At 47.3% G+C, this 20,346-nt stretch overlaps 2 long non-coding RNA genes across 2 annotated transcripts in view; one reads left to right on the forward strand and one right to left on the reverse strand.

The window, feature by feature from the left end:
- LOC309689602 overlaps window positions 1-20,346 on the forward strand; it is a 395,670-nt gene that overhangs the window by 333,080 nt on the left and 42,244 nt on the right. The window lies entirely within an intron of this gene.
- Window positions 11,141-19,044, reverse strand: LOC309689600. Its single transcript, XR_014271445.1, has 2 exons — window positions 18,694-19,044; window positions 11,141-12,258 (listed from the first exon to the last, which is right to left on the reverse strand). It is a non-coding gene; the product is annotated as an uncharacterized lncRNA (long non-coding RNA).

The following is a 20,346-nucleotide window of genomic DNA, read 5'->3' on the forward strand; positions in this document are numbered from 1 at the left end:
GTACGGCCTGCGCGCCAAAGAGAACTGATTGTCTTATTTTTCTGTTTTTACAGGTAAGCTGGGTGGTTGATAATATAAACAGATGTTATAAAGGTGACAGACAGCAGTGGCGATTAATGATAAATGTCTTGTGTGTGGCGAATGTTAAGCTAAAGAGCTAATTTCCAAGTTGGTCCAGTTGTTAGCCTGTGCTGATCCAAGTGTTAGACTGTACCGAAACTGTGTGAGCTCGGTGCAGGTGTATTTTTGGGTTAAAGCCACAAGATATATATTTTGCACAATAAGAGAAAATGCGAATTGCTTTATGTTTAGTTCATGAAGAGTGAATGCTATAGAAATATGTTAAGAAAAACATTTATTTGAAAGAGATCTAGTTTATTAAATACAGTTAAGAAGACAGGTTCATAAATAGATTTAAACAGTAGTAAAAACAAGATAAAACTGTAATGAGTTCACTATGTTGTTCATGTGTATAGTAAAATGTATTTGTGTGATTTAACCAGTTTACAAAGGTGGTGCATGTGAATATGACACTGTATAAGTTACTTGTATAAAGTAATGTCAGCTACACTAGAAGAAGTAGTGTCAGTGACGAAGAGGCAGCGTACGGCCTGCGCGCCAAAGAGAACTGATTGTCTTATTTTTCTGTTTTTACAGTTTTCTGTAAAAATAAATATGTTGCACGGGAGATGAGTTGGCCCATCATTTCAACAGTGTAACATAAGCAAATCAGTATCAACAATACAAAAACAGGAATTAATATTTTCAAAAGAAGAGGCCACCAAGGACCAGACATTAACCAAGCTATCCAGCCTTGCGGTGCATCTACTCCTGTTGTGCAATTCATTATGTATTTCTGCAAGTAAACAACTGAATGTCAAAAGTCAAACAAGCAGAATCATCATTCTCAAAAATCATGTCCCTACAATCCAACTGTATACATTATACATGTATACATTACTGGCTTTGGAAGTCGTGTACATCATTGTTCTTTGTATGCTGCTGCTAAATGTCCATCTTTGCACATTCGTAGACTCTCCCATTGGTTGATTTTTATCTATAAATCTCTCCTTGGGCTGGTTCCATCTTATTTATGTGTTTATATGTGTAAAAACCACAACCAATACAACCTTCGTTCGAACAAAATCATACAATTGATTGTCCCAAAAATTAGAACAGAATTGGGGAAAAGGGCTTTTAAATATGCTGCCCCTGCTTCCTGGAATAATCTGCAGAAGGAACTGAAATTATCAGAATTGGTTACCTTGGGAGAGTTTAAGTCTGTTTTAAAGGAACGAGAGAACAGCTCTTTTACTCAGTGTGATTGTTTTTAAATGTACTCTTAATTTGATCTGTTATTGTATATTTTACACATGTTTGTATGGGATATTGTATTTGTTTTAAATGTTATATACCTATGTGGTATGTGACTTTTGTTGCTATGATGCCAGGTCTCTCTTGGAAATGAGATTTTTAATCTCAATGAGATTTTTTAATAAAGGATTAATAAAAATACAGACATAGGCATTCAAACACATCAGTTGACTTTATTGTTTGTCCATGTGGCTCAAATCAAATTCAAATTCAAATTTTATTTGTCACGTACACAGTCATACACAGTACGATATGCAGTGAAATGCTTAGACAACTGCTCGTGACCTAAAGAAAAAAAGAAAAGGCTATGAATAAGATAGGAAATAAATATGAAAATTAAAAAGGGTAAATTTAACTAGGAAGGAATAAAATAAAATATAAAAATTAAAGTTAAAAATGAAATAACTGTACAACACAAATTAGAGTGAAGGGTAAATTTAACTGGGAAAGAATAAGATAAAATATATAAATTAAAGTTAAAAAATAACACAACTGTACAACAAAATACACAATACACAGTATAGAACTATATAAGAATGCATGAAGAAATATAAATATATATATATACACAATAACAGCAGCTGTACAAGTATTAACTGGAAATGAAGAAATATAATGTCCAGTGTTGTGCAATCCACATTTGTAAGTGTCTTATGCAGTGCAAATATGCTTAAAGTGATTAAGTGATGAAGTGAAAACAATGTCCAGAGTGTCCAGTGTGTATAAGAACTATATGTGTGGGTCAGTACTGTGTGGTGGTGTGATTGAGAGACCGTATTGCCTGCGGGAAGAAGCTCCTCCTCAGTCTCTCTGTGTTGGTCTTCAGGGAGCGGAATCGCTTTCCTGACCTCAACAGAGAGAATAGTCCATTGTTGGGATGGCTGAGGTCCTTCACGATCTTCCTGGCCTTGGTCCAGCACTGCCTGCTGTAGATTGAGTGCAGGTCAGGGAGCTCGGAGCGGATGGTGCGCTCAGCTGACCGCACAACCCTCTGTAGAGCTCGTCTGTCCTGCATGGTGCTATTCCCGAACCAGGTTAAGATGTTTCCCATCAGGATGCTCTCTATGGTGCACGAGTAAAAGTTCCTGAGCACCTTGGAGGGCAGTTGGAAGTCTCTCAAGCGTCTGAGGTGGTAGAGACGCTGACGGGCCTTTTTCACCACGGTGTTGATGTGACAGGACCATGACAGGTCCTGCGTGATGTGAACTCCGAGGTATTTGAAGCTGTCCACTCTCTCCACTGGGCACTCGTTGATGACGGGGGTCTGGTAGTTCCTCTCCTGCTTAGTGCTGAAGTCCACTATCAGCTCCTTTGTCTTACTGACGTTTAGAAGGAGGTTGTTCCTCTGGCACCAGTTCTCCAGACTCCTAATCTCCTTCAGGTAGGCCGTCTCGTTGTTATCAGAGATCAGGCCCACCACGACGGTGTCGTCAGCAAACTTGATGATGGTGTTGAAGCTGGTAGTGGCCACACAGTCATATGTGTACAGAGAGTACAGCAGGGGGCTCAGAACACACCCCTGGGGGGGGCTCCAGTGCTGAGAGTGGTGGAGGCTGAGATATGTCCACCCATCCTTACTGCCTGTGGTCTGCCAGTTAGGAAGTTGGAGATCCACTGACACATAGATGAGCTGAGTCCCAGATGCTCCAGCTTGGTGGTGAGTGTGGAGGGAATTATGGTATTAAATGCAGAGCTGTAGTCTATGAAGAGCATTTTAACATAATTCCCCCTTCTAGTGTCCAAGTGAGTAAGTGATGTGTGGAGGAGATGACAGATGGCATCGTCTGTGGAACGATTTGGACGGTAAGCGAACTGTAGTGGGTCCAGTGTGTCTGGTAGTGAAGAAATGATGAAGTCTCTGACCAGGCGTTCAAAGCACTTGATCACTACTGAGGTGAGGGCTACAGGGCGATAGTCATTGAGAGAAGCAGGGTGGGGTTTCTTCGGGACAGGAACAATGATGGACTCTTTAAAGCATGTGGGGATGACCGACTGAGATAAAGAGATGTTGAATATCTCAGTGAACACAGGAGCTAGCTGGTATGTGCAGTCTCTGAGGATACGACCTGGGATGCCGTCGGGTCCTGCTGCTTTCCTGGTGTTCACTCTCTTGAAGGCTCTCCTTACTTCATACTCGGAGATGACGAGCACGTTTCCGGTGCTGGCAGTATCTTCCTGTCTGCAGCCGTTAGCGCCGCTAGCACTAGCATCGTTGGAGTCCTTAGCTGCAGCCTCGAAGCGAGCATAGAAAGTGTTCAGCTCGTCTGCCAGAGTCACGGCCGCGTTCGTCATACCGGTTGTTGGTGCTTTATAATCCGTTATTTTCCTTAGTCCCCGCCACAGGCTCCTAGAGTCACTCTGTTGGAGTTGTGACTCTGGTTTCCTCCCGTAGCGCTGCTTCGCCTCTTTCACCGCCCTCCGCACTGTCAGGTTTCGTAGATCGGACTCACGCGCAGACCACTAGTGTCTTCAAAAGGTGCATTTATTTACAGTGTTCCTCTACAATGGAATTCATATATACATATAATGGTGTCAAGGGAAAAGGGGCCGGGGTTCCAGGGTCCAGGAGCGAAAGAGGCAGGAGTCCAGGAAGGGAAGGTTTTCATTCAGCCCTCGCACATCTCCTCTCCTTTCCTCTATCTCTCTTGCTTCCGTTCAGTCGCCATGCACAGGGAAAGAACAGGTCCAGAGGCGATCTATACACAGGCAGAAAAAAAACATTAGTTTCCTGGTTCAGACAGGCTCACAAACTGACTTTACAAAATACAGGACGACTGACGCTGATGGCTCAACGATCCAGCGACGAGTAGAGCAGACTCGCCCTCTTAAGAAGGGTTCCAATCTCTTATGATCAGCAACAGATGTGCTGATCACCTCCAGGTGTGTAGGCCAGGGGCAGGAGCCCATACTGAGCTCCGCCCCGGCAGGAGAAAGAGAGAATGGAAGAGGGCGAGAGAGAAAGGGAAACAAAAACAAAGCACCTGACAGCTGTCAGCTGTCGAGGAGCGGAGACCATGACAGTACCCCCCCCTCAACGGGAGCCTCCCGGCGACCCACCAGGCTTGTCCGGATGCAGGCGGTGAAACTCCCGGAGCATGGGCACGTCCAGAACGGCCGCCCGAGGGACCCAGGAGCGCTCCTCCACGCCATAGCCCTCCCAGTCAACCAGGTACTGACAGCCACGTCCCCGGCGCCGAGAGTCCATAAAGCCGGCAACCCATCCACGAGCCGGGCGTGAGGAGGGGGCCTGGAAGGAGGGCACAGAGGACTGGACCGGACAGGTTTGAGTTGTGAAACATGGAAAACGTCATGGATCCTCATATTGCGAGGGAGTTTTAACTTCACAGAAACTGGGTTGACCAAGGCGGAGATTTCAAAAGGGCCAATGAAGGTGCGTGTAAGTTTCTTAGATTCAGTCCTGACCGGAACAAAGCGGGTAGAGAGCCATACCTTCTGGCCGACAGAGTATTCGGGTGCTGGAGTCCGGTGCCGGTCTGCGATGCGTTTGTTGTTCTTCGTGCGTAATAGGGCCGCTTGAGTTGCCCGCCAAACTCTGCGGCACCTGCGCAGATGAGCCTGGGCGGAAGGTACAGAGTGCTCACCTTCCACAGCAGGAAAAAGAGGAGGCTGATATCCCAAGGAAGCTTCGAATGGAGGCCGGTGGCAGAGGCAGTCAAGCTGTTATGGGCGTACTCGATCCACGGCAACTCCTCACTCCAGATGGTTTGATTGGTGGAGGCGACACAGCGCAGGGCGGTCTCCAGTTCTTGGTTGGCCCGCTCGGACTGGCCGTTGCTCTGAGGATGATAACCCGAGGATAGACTGACCTTTGCACCCAGGGAGTTGCAGAACTCTTTCCAGACCCGAGAAGTGAATTGAGGCCCTCTGTCGGACACTATATCTTCCGGGATCCCATGCAGGCGGAAGATGTGAGTGGCGAGTAGGCGTGCGGTCTCTAGAGCTGTGGGAAGGTTAGGCAGAGCAATGAAATGAGCTGCTTTAGAGAAACGATCGATTATGGTGAGAACGACAGTGTTACCTGCTGATGGAGATAGTCCGGTGATGAAGTCCAGTGCTATGTGAGACCATGGCCTGGAAGGAGTGGATAACGGATGTAGCTGACCCGCCGGGGGTTGGTTTGATGGTTTGTTTCGGGCACAGACCGTACAAGCAGTGACGTATTCCCGAGTGTCTTGGGTGAGTGAGGGCCACCAGAAGCACCGCTGGAGAAACTTAATGGTGCGATGTATCCCTGGGTGGCATGAGAACCGGGCCGTGTGAGCCCATTGTAGAACCTGGGATCTGACAGAGCGCGGAACATAGAGTCGGTGGGCGGGCCCCCCCTACCGGATCGGCTACCTGAGCCGCCCGGACGGCCGCCTCGATCTCCCAGGTGATGGCCCCGATAGTACAGGTTGCCGGCAGGATGGAATCCGGATCCGCCTTTTCGTCAGCAGCGGAGAACTGACGGGAGAGAGCGTCCGGCTTGACGTTTCGGGAACCGGGTCTGTAGGTGATTGAGAAGTGGAAACGGGTGAAAAACAGGGCCCATCTGGCCTGTCGAGCGTTAAGACGTTTCGCCGTTTGAAGGTAGGCCAGGTTTTTGTGATCGGTCCAGACCACGAAGGGTTGAGTGGTGCCCTCCAGCCAATGCCGCCATTCTTCCAGGGCGAGCTTAATCGCCAAGAGCTCCCGATCGCCCACGTCGTAGTTACGTTCTGCAGGGGTGAGACGACGGGAAAAATAGGCACAAGGATGCATCTTACCCTCCCTCTGTTGGGAAAGGACGGCCCCCACCCCTGAGTCGGATGCGTCGACCTCCACCACGAACTGAAGAGTGGTGTCAGGTTGGACCAGGATGGGCGCTGAAGCAAACCGTTTCTTGAGCTCCTGAAAGGCTGATTGGGCAGCGTCACTCCACTGAAAAGCAAGCTTGGGAGAGGTTAACTGGGTTAATGGTAAGGCAATCCTGCTGAAGTCCCGTATGAATCTCCCGTAGAAGTTAGCGAAGCCAAGGAAGCGTTGCAACTGGCGACGGTTGTTTGGTTCAGGCCAGTTCACAACAGCCTTGACTTTCAAAGGGTCGGGTCGGAGATCTCCACGCTCGATTATGTACCCTAGGAAGGCAACTGAGGGCACATGAAACTCCCATTTCTCGCTTTTGACGAACAGCCGGTTCTCCAGAAGGCGTTGCAGTACCAGCCGGACCTGGGTCTCGTGTTCAGCCTGGGAGGAAGAGAAGATCAGAATGTCGTCTAGATAGACAAACACAAATCGGTTAATAAAGTCCCTTAGAACATCGTTGACCAGAGCCTGGAATACTGCAGGTGCGTTAGTGAGGCCGAATGGCATTACCAGATACTCGAAATGTCCAAGGTGGGTATTGAACGCCGTCTTCCATTCATCGCCATCCCGAATCCGAACCAGGTGGTAAGCGTTTCTCAAGTCCAGCTTGCTGAATATGACGGCTCCCTGGAGAAGTTCGAAAGCGGAGGTGAGCAGGGGCAGTGGATATTTATTCTTGACCGTAATGTTATTGATTCCCCAAAAGTCAATACAGGGTCAGAGGGTCTTATCCTTCTTTTCCACAAAGAAGAAACCTGCTGCGACGGGTGAGGAAGAGGCACGGATGATGCCGGCAGCAAGGGATTCAGTTATATATTTCTCCATAGCCTCCCGTTCCGGCAGCGAGAGGCTATAGAGGCGGCTGGTCGGTAAAGGAGCTCCCGGCAGCAGGTCTATGGCGCAGTCATAGGGCCGATGGGGTGGCAGCGACTGGGCTCGGTCCTTCCGAAACACCTCAGCGAGATCGTGGTAAACAGACGGCACATCTGCTAAGTCGGAAGACCGCGGTGGCTCTGGGCCGGTGACCGATTTGTTAGGAGGAACAGCAGCCTTAAGGCAAGTCATATGACTCCCCAGCCCGTGATGCCTCCTTTCTGCCAATTAATTGTGGGGTTGTGTTGCTGGAGCCAGGGATGACCGAGAACTAACGGCGTCTGAGTGGAGTGAAAAACAAAAAAGCTAATCTCCTCCGAATGATTACCAGACAGTGTGAGGGTGAGCGGCTCAGTGATGTGTGTGATGTCGGGGAGGCGCTGCCCTGATAAAGCCGTGACGCGTAAGGTGTGGGGTAGTGACTCCACAGTCACACAGAGTTGTTTTGCTAGTTCAGAGTCAATGAAATTTTGTTCTGCTCCAGAATCAATAAGCACAGAAAGTGAATGACACTCGGAGTGGACCAAAAGCTTAGCCGGCAGGGCTAAACGTGGAGGAGATTTATCCTGATTCAAACCGCCCACCAGTACTCCTACCATCACTGGCGGGCACGGCCTTTTGCTCGCGACGGACAGGAGGCAATCATGTGTCCCTTATTACCACAATACAGACACTCACCGGCCGTGATGCGTCGCTGACGTTCTGCAGCAGTTAGGTGAGAGCTGCCGATTTGCATGGGCTGTACCTCTCCGTCGGCGCCCCCTGATGTCCGGGAGGACCAGTAATCGGCCGAAACCTCCGCCCCTCGTGGCCCTGCGGCCTCCTGGGAACTGGAGTTCCGTGCTTGCCGACGAGCTCGTAGCCGCTCATCCACCTTAATACATAACGACATCAATTCGTCAAAAGCAGTGGGTAGGTCCCGCATAATCAATTCATCTTTCAGATCTTCCCGGATGTTATTTAACAATGTGCTCCTGAGCGCATCCGGTCCCCAGCCGGTTTCTTCTGCCAAAATCCAAAAGTCGATTGAATAGTCTGCCATACTCCGCTTACCTTGCTTAAAGTTAAGGAGGCGGAGCGCCGCAGCCTCGACTCCAGAGCCCTGATTAAACACAGTCTTAAAGTTAATCACAAACCTCTCAAAAGAGAGAGAGTTGGAGTTTAACACGACCTGGGCCCATTTCAAAGCCCGGTCACGAAGCATCTGTACCAAAAAAGCAATCTTTGCCCCGTCATTGTTATGAAAACGCCGCTGTTCGCGGAAAATCAATGAACACTGGGCCAGAAAGCCAGGGCACTTCTCTGTCTCCCCCGAAAAGGGCTCAGGCGAAGGCAGGGGACCGTCAGAGGATGGGGTGGCTGCCGATGAGTGACCTGCCGTAGCCGCCGCGAGTGTCTCCTGCGGGGCAGGGTGAGCCGGCTGGGGGGTCCCTGGCTGTACTCCCCCTGGCGTAGTCAAACCGGAAACAGCTTGAGTTAGTGCAGCGATCTCACCTCGCAGCTGATGTAGCATTTGTTCGTGGCGAGTCAGCGCCGCTTCTTGGGCAGCCAGTGCCTGACCGATGGTATTCTGACCTGCTGAGTCCATGTTGTGGCTGGATCGTTCTGTCAGGTTTCGTAGATCGGACTCACGCGCAGACCACTAGTGTCTTCAAAAGGTGCATTTATTTACAGTGTTCCTCTACAGTGGAATTCATATATACATATAATGGTGTCAAGGGAAAAGGGGCCGGGGTTCCAGGGTCCAGGAGCGAAAGAGGCAGGAGTCCAGGAAGGGAAGGTTTTCATTCAGCCCTCGCACATCTCCTCTCCTTTCCTCTATCTCTCTTGCTTCCGTTCAGTCGCCATGCACAGGGAAAGAACAGGTCCAGAGGCGATCTATACACAGGCAGAAAAAAAACATTAGTTTCCTGGTTCAGACAGGCTCACAAACTGACTTTACAAAATACAGGACGACTGACGCTGATGGCTCAACGATCCAGCGACGAGTAGAGCAGACTCGCCCTCTTAAGAAGGGTTCCAATCTCTTATGATCAGCAACAGATGTGCTGATCACCTCCAGGTGTGTAGGCCAGGGGCAGGAGCCCATACTGAGCTCCGCCCCGGCAGGAGAAAGAGAGAATGGAAGAGGGCGAGAGAGAAAGGGAAACAAAAACAAAGCACCTGACAGCTGTCAGCTGTCGAGGAGCGGAGACCATGACACGCACGTTATATGACGCGGCTTTGTACGGGTCCATGTCCCCCATCGTGAGTCCCGTGTTGTAGGCAGCGGTGCGGGATCTCAGAGCGTCGCGGATGGTTTTATCCACCAATCCACCAATGGCTTCTGGTTGGGAAACGTTGTGATAGTCTTTGTCTCCACTGTATCATCCGCTAGTTTCCCGATGAATCCCACAACCGCTTCCGTAAACACGTTGACATCATCATCGGAGCTGTTTCTGAACATGTCCCAGTCTGCGTTGTTGAGTGCGTCCTGTAACGCGGCCACCAATTGATCCGTCCAGCGCGCGACCTTGCTCTGAACCGGAACTTCCTGTTTCAGTCTTTGTTTGTATTTTGGCATGAGGAAGATGGCGGTGTGATCGAATTTGCTAAACGGAGGGCGAGATTGTGCCTTTTAGCCGTCCTTGACCATAGTGTAGCAGTGGTCCAGTGTCCTTTCACCTCTGGTGGGGCAGGTGATGTGTTGATAAAAGTTCGGCGCTGCGCGTTTGAGGTTGGCACTATTAAAGTCCCCTGTCACAATAAGCGCAGCGTCCCGGTGTTGTGTCTGGTGCTGTGTCTGGTGCTGTGTGAGTGCCTCATGCAGCTCGCATAAGGCGGTGACTGTGTCCGCTTGTGGTGGAATATAAACGGCACTTATAATGACCGATGTAAATTCTCGAGGTAGATAAAAAGGACGACACATGATGGACAGTAGTTCCAGATTTGGTGTGCAGGAGCGTGTGAGAGGAACAACGTTTGCACTGTTGCACCAATTGTTGTTCACCATTAAACACACGCCGCCTCCCCTTGACTTCCCCGAGTCCCGTGTCCTGTCCATGCGGTGAACCGAGAAGAACACGGCCGGCTGGATGGCGTGGTCTGGGTTTAGCCATGTCTCGGTGAAGCAGAGGAGATTGCAGTCCCGAATGTCTCTCTGGAACTTTATCCTGGCCCTGAGCCCTCAAGCTTGTTCTCCAGTGACTGGACGTTGGCGAGCAGGATTCTAGGCAGAGGTGTGCGGTGTGCACGAGCTCTCAACCTGTTCCTGATGCCGGCTTGCTTCCCTCTAAGCCGCCTTTTCCCTCTAGGCTGCCGCTTCCCTTTGTTCTCCCTCAAGATCTCGCTCGGCCAGCTCGGATCCGCAGTTAAAAACTTCGAATTGTGAGTACATTGTATACCAATAGAAACAAGAGTGTCACTGTCATACCTAATGTACCCAATGGTGATGATTTTGCAGATTTAGAGACGCTGAAAACTAACTTAAAAAACAAAGACAAAGAAAAGGTGGTCGGAGCAGTCGTGACGGCAGCCGACCTCACCGGCTCTCAGCTAACTTCAAAGCTGTAGCCTGGTCAACACCCTTCTAGACTCCTATCAACCCCCCAAATTTCACTGTAGGCATCCTGTGGTGAAGTCAACTGGTGAATTATCTGCATTTACAACTCTTCTCCTGTCCTGTTTTCACCACAGAACAAGCTTTGTAAAGGAAATTGGATCAAGGTGTTTTGGTCTTCTTGGCTCAAAACCTCAAGTGTTCATGATGTAAATATAGACAAAAGGCTTCTCTGTTTACATCCTTCTTGCAGAAGACAAAAGAATAGGTGATGTTGCACAAATTCCATGGTAAATATCCAACTTGGACTAATCCATTGTCCTTCATACACATAGGCAATTGGCCTGTTCCAGTTCGTTTAGCTGTTCAATGTCCTGCAGCGAGTCAGATCCTTTGAGTCAGACTAGCAGGTCTGTCTTACCAGAGCAGTTCACCTTCCCAGTGTTAAGATTCAATATTGAGGAAGGGTACAAGAGGTGATCGAAGAATAACCACACCGATCCGGCCGGGTGAAGTCAAACGAAGATTTTAATGAATACACGCGTGGGAAGACAACTCTGTACGCAGACAGGAAGTAGTCTTCGACTTAATCAAAGCATGAACAGATATTTTATAGCATCAGGGTTTATTTACTGACGCCCCTTCATACGTCACAGATACATTTTATACATAGATCAGATCAACATCATCATTGACTTTTCACCTAGAAAATCATCTTCTATTTTCATGGCTAGCCCTTCCTGTCTACCTTTCAGTTCTTGTCTTGTTCCTCTTTCTTGCCGAGACACCAAGAAACGGTTCCTCTTTTACCAAGACAATTTTGCAGTTACAGCCAAACATAACTAACCTCTCCTCTAAATAAATCTAATTTAAAGTGTGTGTGTGTGTGTGTGTGTGTTGACCTCACATGCTCTTTGTGTCATCTCTTCACCTACTGTCTGTGTCTCGTCCTCAAATGCTCTTTCTCAATTCACCTGTTGCACTTCTGACCTTTTACCAGACCAGAAGCTCACTGAGACTATGTGTATGTCTTCTACTAAATAAATGTTTTAATCAAGAACCTCTACTAAAACCTTAATATAAAATGATCTGATATATAAGTGTTTTGTAAGCATGTATTGCAATTCCTTCTCTGGCTCCAAGTCACTTGCACAATAGATTGTCCGAACATCGCGCCGAACAAAGCTTCCGACCCCCAATTAATTGACCGAGCTCCAACTCTTTAATAAGCACAGATATGCATTGTGTATAAAATAGTCATAACTGCTTAAGGCCTTCTTAAAGCTATCTGTTACATTGTTAAAGCCTCGTCTTAGCCTGCGGCTCAAAATAACTTCCTGCTTCTTTCTGCATACAACTTCCTGTCAGCCTGCAACTCAGTCTTTCTGAAAGAGACACTGTTTAAACCTTGGAATGCAATATCCATGCTGCAGATTATATTATTAATGCAATGACAATTATTTGACAATAGCAGTAAAATAATTTCCCTCCTCGACACTCCCCCTTTTGACCTCTGGAACACCAGAGGTCACAATACATTGTGTCCTCACGCAGACCCTTCTCTGGTGGTCTCGAACCTCGAGATCTCCAGGATCCTCGCCCCTCCTGTGGTCGCCGAGATCGATCTTCTGCAAAGGAAACAAAACACCTTTTCTTGCATCTCCCTAACTTATCCTATCCGGGACTCTTTAATCAAAAGCCTGATCCTAATTATCTTCTTAACTTATTGACTTGTATTTATGTATACTCTTCAACGTTACTCATCATTCTAAAATTCTTTTAAGCGCTGGTTTCACGTCCAGTTGCTCGCTCTACTTTCCCTTATCTGATCATCAACATCCTGTGCACAAGTTGTCGCTGCTGCAAGTTAATCTACTCCAAAAGAAAACAACTACTTTAATCAATTAAGTTTAAGCATATAAGCAATTACTCCTGTATACATTTCATCATAGCTAAATGCTGCCTTGAAACAACTCCTATGTGTTAACACTAACTTCATTTTAAAACCTCACATTTCCTATGTTATCACCTGTTTTGGTATAACCTTTTTATTTCATTTTGCTCCCTTAATGTAACAATACCTCCTAATTCTAGTTTATCAGACTTAACCAAAATATATGCTTTCCTTCCTCTTTGGTCCTTCTTTAAGTTCAGTTAAAAGCTAAATGAATTTAGGGCCTTTTGCCTGGAATCAATACTGTCATGTGTGTTTCTTAACTCTGTGTCTGTAAGCGTGTGCAATCCTTCATGAACTCATATTATCCTCACAGTAGATTGGCTAATCATAGCGCTAGCCAAAGGCTCATGACCCTCCAGAGACAAATTTGAGCCACAACTCCTTTAAAAGCACAAAATGCAATATGTATAAAATAGTTATAACTGCACCTGAAATACAAAGTTAACATCATCATAAACATCTTATGGTCATCAAAGCAATGGGCAGGGCTGCGACCCAATTTAGCCCTGTCTGCGCACAAATTTTAGCCAACTTGCTTTTCAAATTTAGGTTCATCCTCTCTACCTTTCCTTGAGATTGAGGATGAAAGACCGTCCCGAACTTATGTTGCACTCCCAACATCCTCTCTACCTCTTGCAAATCTTTATTCTTGAAGTGAGTACCATTGTCTGATCTAATTCTCTTGGGAAACCCATGCCTTGGAATGTAATGATTGATTAAGCACTTAATCACACTTTTCGCATCTTCACATTTGGTCGCCCATGCTTCGGGCCATCCAGTCAGAACATCCACACACACCAACAAATACCTCACCCCACCTGGGCCTGTATCAATCATGTCGGTATAATCAATCACGACCTCTTCTCCTGGCCTTTCTGGCATGAGAAACTTACCAGCTTCAGGTTTTACTGCTGGCTTTGGGTTGTGTGCCCCACAAATTAGGCACGTTCTGGCCTTTTCCAGTATCATCCTTCTCAAATCAGGATGCCACCATCGGCACAAATTTCTCTCCATCTGTTTCACTCCCACGTGACCAAGCCCGTGAGCCTCATTCACCTTTTGTTCCGCCATTTTGGCCGTTAAAGCGGGACGCCCATCTGGCCCCCTCCACAAACCGCCATCTTGCCAGGCTCCTTTGTTTTCCCACACCCCCTTTTCCTCTGGGGATGTCTCCTCCTGAGCCTGTCTAACTTCTTCCATGCTGTTAGTGCTAACCTCCTCTTCTGGGGTTACCTGCACCAGTTGTCTCTGTCCTTTGTAGCCCGCTGCTTCCTTTGCGGCTTCATCAGCTTTCTGATTTCCTCTTGCCACCATACTGTCTGCTTGTGAGTGGCCTTTGCATTTTATAATACTTACCTCGTCTGGGTCCTCCAGGGCCTTTTCCAGTTCCTCCATTTCCTTTTTGTGACAGATGGGTGCATTAGTGGCCGTTCTGAACCCGGCTCTCTTCCACTGAGCCAGTTCCACATGAGCTGCTCCAAACGCATATGCTGAGTCAGTGTAGATGTTCACTCTCATGTTTTTAGCCAACCTCAGGGCTCGAGTTAGGGCTATCACTTCAGCTCTCTGGGCCGACTGTTGTCCCTCAATTTTTCCTGCTTCTTTGACCTGAAACTCAGTTCCTACTCTACAGACTACTGCATAGCCCGCTTTCAATCCTTCTTCATCTCTGTGGCAGCATCCATCTGTGAACCAATCCTCAGCTCCGTATATGGGCTCTGCCTTCAGGTCTTCCCTGATTTTTCCTTCAACCTGGGCTTTCTTAATACAGTCATGTAGTTCTCCTGACCCCATTAGGTCTGCCATATTTATTCCTTCATGTGTGAATATCAAATTTGGCGCCTCTAAAATTTTGCTCAACCTTTGTTGCGTCAGTGGAGTCATTGTGAATGCCTGTGAGTTCACATAGGCCACTACACTGTGTGTAGTAAGCACTTTCAGTGGGTGTTCCCTCACTATATGTGCTGTTTTCTGAATTATCTTTGCTACTCCTGCTGCGTGTTGTGTGCATGTGGGATGCCTTGCTTCTGTTGAATTTAATCTTATGCTAACATACATAAGTACATCCCTACCTCCCCCTTTTTTCTGAAACAACACACCATTCACAACTCCCTTTGTTTCTGAAACATCAAGATAAAATGCCTCATCATAGTTAGGTGTGGCCAGATCTGTGGCTCTTGACAAATCCTGTTTTAGTGAAATGAACGCTGTCTCTGTGTCCGGCGTCCAAGGCAATTCAGCCTTCAGATTTCGAACACCAACTTTCTTGATCATGTCCCTTAAAGGGGCCGTTTTACCCGCATAGTTCGGAATGAACTGCCTGCTGTAACCTGTCAAGCCAAGAAAGGAAAGCAACTCCTTCACAGTTCTTGGTTTTGGATGTGTCAGAATTTGGTCTCTGTGTGTGTTCATTAGCCCCACTGATCTGTGTGCGATCACCCGGCCCAGGAATGTTACCTCTGGCCGGACCAACTGCAGTTTTTCTTTGCTCACTTTGAAGCCACACTCCGCCAATCTGTTCAACACCACGAGCGATGCTGCCGTACAGGCCGCTGCTGACGGGGCTGCAACAAGAAGATCATCAACATACTGTATTAATGTACAGCCCCCTGGCAGTTGACATGGGGACAATGCCTCTTTCAACACCTGATTAGAAATTCCTGGTGAGAGTGCAAAGCCTTGTGGTAGGCGTGTGTACCTAAATTTGCGGCCTCTGTATATGAATGAGAAAATGTCTCTGAGTGACTCGTGCAGTGGGAGACAAAAAATGCATTCGCTAGGTCAATACATGTGAACCACTTTTGGTCTTCAGTTTTGTGCTTCTATTATGGTCTGTTAAATGGTATGTCAGACTTCAGCTGGAACAGGACAGGCGAACAATTAGCTAGACCTACATCTGTGGGCCCTGCGGACCACAAAGTACCAGGCAATTTTGAGAGCTCAGCTACTGCATCAGGATGATCCATTCTTTCCCTGCCATGTATTCTGGAGATTTCTTTATGTTCTAAGATCACTGCATCGTTGGACAAACAAGTTATGCGATATATTTTACATTTTGGTGCATACCAGACATTTGGAATTTGGGTGCTTTGCCAGCATGCGTTGTCCAGCGCCCGCTTGACCATTGGTCCCAGATCTCTTGGCCCATGACCCTCGTGGACCGCCAATGTAATGTGAGGGGCTGAATCCTCTCCCACATTGTACCAAGGCAGTTGTTCATCAGTAAATTTCACAGCCGCGGCCACACCTTCTGGTCCAACATAAATGTTATGTGTTTGCACATTCCACGTCTGTCCCTCAAGATCAGACTGGAACTGTTCCCGATAGATATCATTATCTTCCCTATCATAAAAGAGTGTAACGTGGAAAGGATCTCGCGGGGGGGAATAGACGGCCAGGCTCATTACCCAGGGTTTCCACAGCTGATAATGTCTCAAAATGCCTTCTTCCACTAGCCTCCCCCAGTAGATTTCGACAGTGGGTTGTTCAGAGTTCTGGACTAGATATTGAGTCTTTGAAGGTGATCCCAGTTTCACAAGCAGGTCCCTGCCCATGAGATTTTCCAGGCACCTGTCAGGACACCACATATTGGTGCTTCAAAGTCTGTTTTCCCAGCTGTGTCAATGCTGGATCATCATCATTGACAGCATAGGTTCTACCGTCCCCACGCTGTTCAGTTTCTCCGGGCTCCATCAGTATTGCTCCCCCTCCCAGCCCCAGTCGGCTACTGGGTACTGAGGGGCTGGTGCTGCATTCGGGTTTGGAGCCTGATGTGCTCCCCTGTAAGCAACTCTTTGTCTTGGGCCTCCTCGTGCCTGGGATTGATAGCCTCGCCCCTGATAGTTCTGCGGCGGTTCAGGGCAATCTCGGGCCCAGTGTCCTTCTGCTCCACATCTCAGACACGCAGTCCAAGACACCCTGCCAGGATTCCCCGGATTCCGAGCCCTTTGTCCTCCCCTCACGGATCCACCACGCCCTCTCTGCGGTCCACCGGTCCCCCAATTCCCTACTGGTTGACGCTGCCTTGGTGCATTGACGGGCCAACGGTCATCAGGGTAGAGACCCGGATCCTGGTCTGGCCAGTCAGGCACAGGATCGCGCTGAGACCATGCCACCATTATTTTCCTTGCGCTCTCTTTATCCTCTTTCTTTCTGTCACCTGCCTTGTTTCTCGCCTCCGTCAGCTGTATCTTTACCAGCTGCGCCTGTGCCTCCTCCAACTCTTTCTTTTGTTTGTTTGCCAAATCCTGTTCCCGCTGAAGTCTGTGGGTCACATGTCTCTCCCACTGCACCGAGTCTGCAACGGCAAAATCTGGATTCTTTTCCAAATCAACTGCAACCTGATTGGGCAGCCCTGCCAGCACCGCCGAACGAAACCACGCTCTACTTTCACCCTCCTTCCCCGGATGTATTCCTGTTTCTAACAACCATTGTTCCTTTGCTTTAGCTAAAAACTCTCTGGGTGTGTTTTTGGGATCCCAAATAATTTTTGGAATGGCTCCAGAGTTAGGAGTTGGGTACTTCTCCCGGACTGCATCTGCTAAGTCATTCTGCACCTCATGGTATTGTAGGTCATTTGCATATCTGGTTGTTTGAGCTATCTGCTCTACATCTGCTAACCCACCACCCAGCATACAACGTCCGGCCAAAGCGCGAAAATCGCCCAGCGCTAATTCTTCTCCTTCGGTCAGCGCGCCCAGCCTTCTCAACCAGCTAGCTCCTCCCTCAGTTATTGGTGGAAGTTGTTTAACCAATGCTTCCAAATCTCTCACCTTATAGGCGCGATAAACTGGTTCGTTCTTTGGACCTGCTATTAGAGGCAGATTTAAACCAGGGTCAGGAGCTCCTTGTTCAAAACTCACTTTTCTACTCTTCCTCGACTTTCCTTTTCCCTTTGAGCTCCTAAATATGGGCTGTCTCTGTGCTTGATCTCTCTTCACACTTCTTTTCCTCAAAATTAGGCTTGTACTTGGTTGGGGCTCAGGTCCTCCATCTTCGTCCTCCTTATCGTCCTCTTCTTCTGATGACGTCGCACGGTCTTCATTCTCCTCTTCTGGCCCTCCCTGCATTACTCTCTGCTTTATAACCTCCAATGCTGTTAATGCCTCTATTAACGCACGTGGGGGCTCATGCATTTGTCCATACACTTCTCCTTCCCAATGTTCTCCCTTGGTTATCACTCCTTGTGGTATTTTGTCCTTCATTCTAGGGGTCCTTTTGGCCTCCCCGTCCTGCTTTGGCTGTTCCACTGTAGACACTTCGGCCCGTATGATGTTTCCACTATCCACCGAACTGGGAGGCGAGGTCGAGCCTTCATCTGCAGCTGAGGCTATCATTCTCCCTCCCATATCTTGGGACTGACATTCCACTGCCCTTATCCCTTCTTCGGGGATATTCAGGGGAGTAGTAGTATATTCAACATCTGCTATTCCGCCAAGGACAACTCCAGTCTGTCCATCAGGACCACGAACTTGTCCCCCTCCAAGGGTCATTACAGGCATGACATATGGTGGTAGTGGTGCACAACGTGCCAATTCAGCCCAAGGATATAGTTTCGGTGTGTAATACCTGTTAGCCTCTTCTACCTTCGGAGTCAAGTCCTTCACTTGGTCCTCTAGCTTTTTATTTTCCTCCTTCAGATGTTTCAAAGACTCCATTATACTCACCATGTCTCCTGATTTTCCTGTGTCATCCTCCTCCTCAGTCATCCAGGAAGAGGCTGCCCTCCACAGGAACAGCCACTTACAGCACCTGTCATGAGTTTCTTTTAGGTCCTTAATTTCTCCTCTGGCTTTCCTGTTCACTGAATGTCCCTTGGACTCCTCTTCAAATTGTTTCAATTTCTGTTCACATCTCTCTCCCTCAGTTTTTAACACCAGGCTCAGAGCTATTTTATCACCCAGCCCTTTCTGTTGAGATGTAATAAGTTTACTTACCTCAACCTCCATCGCTTGGCACTCTTTCTCTGCTGCTTTTAATGCTCCAGGTGAAGCCAAACGAATAGCTTTCTTAAGCTGTTCAAGCTGATCCTTCAAAGGTTTGCATCCCCTTTTCCCACTAGGTGTCGCACTCGAGCTGTCAGCCATTCTCTGAAACACAGACTTACCTCTTCCAATGGCGTTGGTCGACTCCACCTTCTTGGTCTAGGTCACCCAGACACGCTTAACTTTCGGTTTCAGTCTTCGTCTCGCTGTTCTCGCAACCACTGGCTCCTCTTCCCCTGCTCGGTGATACACAAAGTTTAACCCAGCACTTTAGACGCTGTCCTCGCGTTCTCAAGCGTTGACACTCAATCAAAATTATTCGCCCTCAAAGTGTTAATATATGACACCAGCAACCCTTATGCGCGACGCGCTCACCTCCGTATACTTACCTCTCCAATAGTTCCTCGGATTAGTGTTTTTTCATTTATTTTAAACCCGTTAACGGCGCTGCGCGTCCCTTATATACTTTACAGCAACACACCCTCAAGGGTCCCTCAACTTGTCCCGTACTAATAAGTCTAAAACCAAGAAATCACCTTTATGACATTATGTCAAAGCTTTCTCCATGTTGCACAGCCTGCCACAGGTTTAACAAAAAAATCGCTGCCCGAGAAGGCTCCCACATATCAAGGTGGTCGTTTTCACAAACTTCCAGCAGACCCTCAAATAAACAAAAACAACGACCCAGGCAGGCTTCCAGTTCAGCCTCCTCAATTTCTATGCACACTGAAAACTCATGGGGAGATTCTTCTGTCTCCCCGTGTCCTTCACAATTCACCTCCAAATGATCCCCTACAATTGAAATTTCAGTGTGGAATGACGCAGAGATTAACATTTCCTTATTTATTCACTATATGTAACCTGAATTTTCTCTCTCTTATCAAATAACAAAGGTTATCTTTACAATTTGTTATTGAACTACTAATTAAGTTGCTCTTTATGGTGTCAGTGATAAACTGCCCCTAAAAAGTCCACTTTATTGCGTGCTCATTGAGTTACTCCTATCAAAACTATTTAACAAGTTCAATTTACACATACTCATTAATTTGTCACGCTTATTAGTGGCTCATGGTTGCTTAAAGCCTATGTCTGACTTGACCACAGAGTTAGAGCATCATTCAATCCTCCCAGGATGACCACTCCACTTACTCTGCATCCAGTCAGCTCATGAATTAACAACACTTGCAGACTGTAACCCTTTTATTTTTTGTTTATGCCTTCAAATCCACCTTAAATCTTCTTTACCTAAACGTTGGTTTTAAACACAAACAATTCTTATATTCTATTTTGAAACGCTGTCACCATTCATATATTTACAATGTTATTATTTACTAAGCCAGCATTTTAATTGCAGACATTTATCCACATTTGCAAACAATAGTTATAGAGCTGAATGACACACAAAACCGAAAGCATAGTCCTCTCATGCGCTCTGCATCAGCTGCCTCATTTGCATGCACACACACTCTTCATCTAAGAATAGCAGCAGGCAGTCAGTGCATTGCTGACTCGACCCACAGAGATCTTTTTTAATACAGAGACGTCTTATATTTACAACTGCACAGATTTTAAACCTTTTAACACCTATCGAATTTCGACAAATTTAACATAACAGTTTAACTGATAAACTCCCTGAGTTTTTTACGATCAATTAACCAGTATCTGTCCAACAGTTTCTGGCCTCATCTCTAAACTCCCTAACTCAATTTAAAAGTGTCCAACACCCAAGGTCCAACCTTTGCTGCCCAAAAAAGCGCAGATACCGTTCCAAACGG

This window comes from Aulonocara stuartgranti (assembly GCF_965226115.1).
Source record: "Aulonocara stuartgranti genome assembly, chromosome: 15".
NCBI classification, from domain to species: Eukaryota; Metazoa; Chordata; class Actinopteri; order Cichliformes; family Cichlidae; genus Aulonocara; species Aulonocara stuartgranti.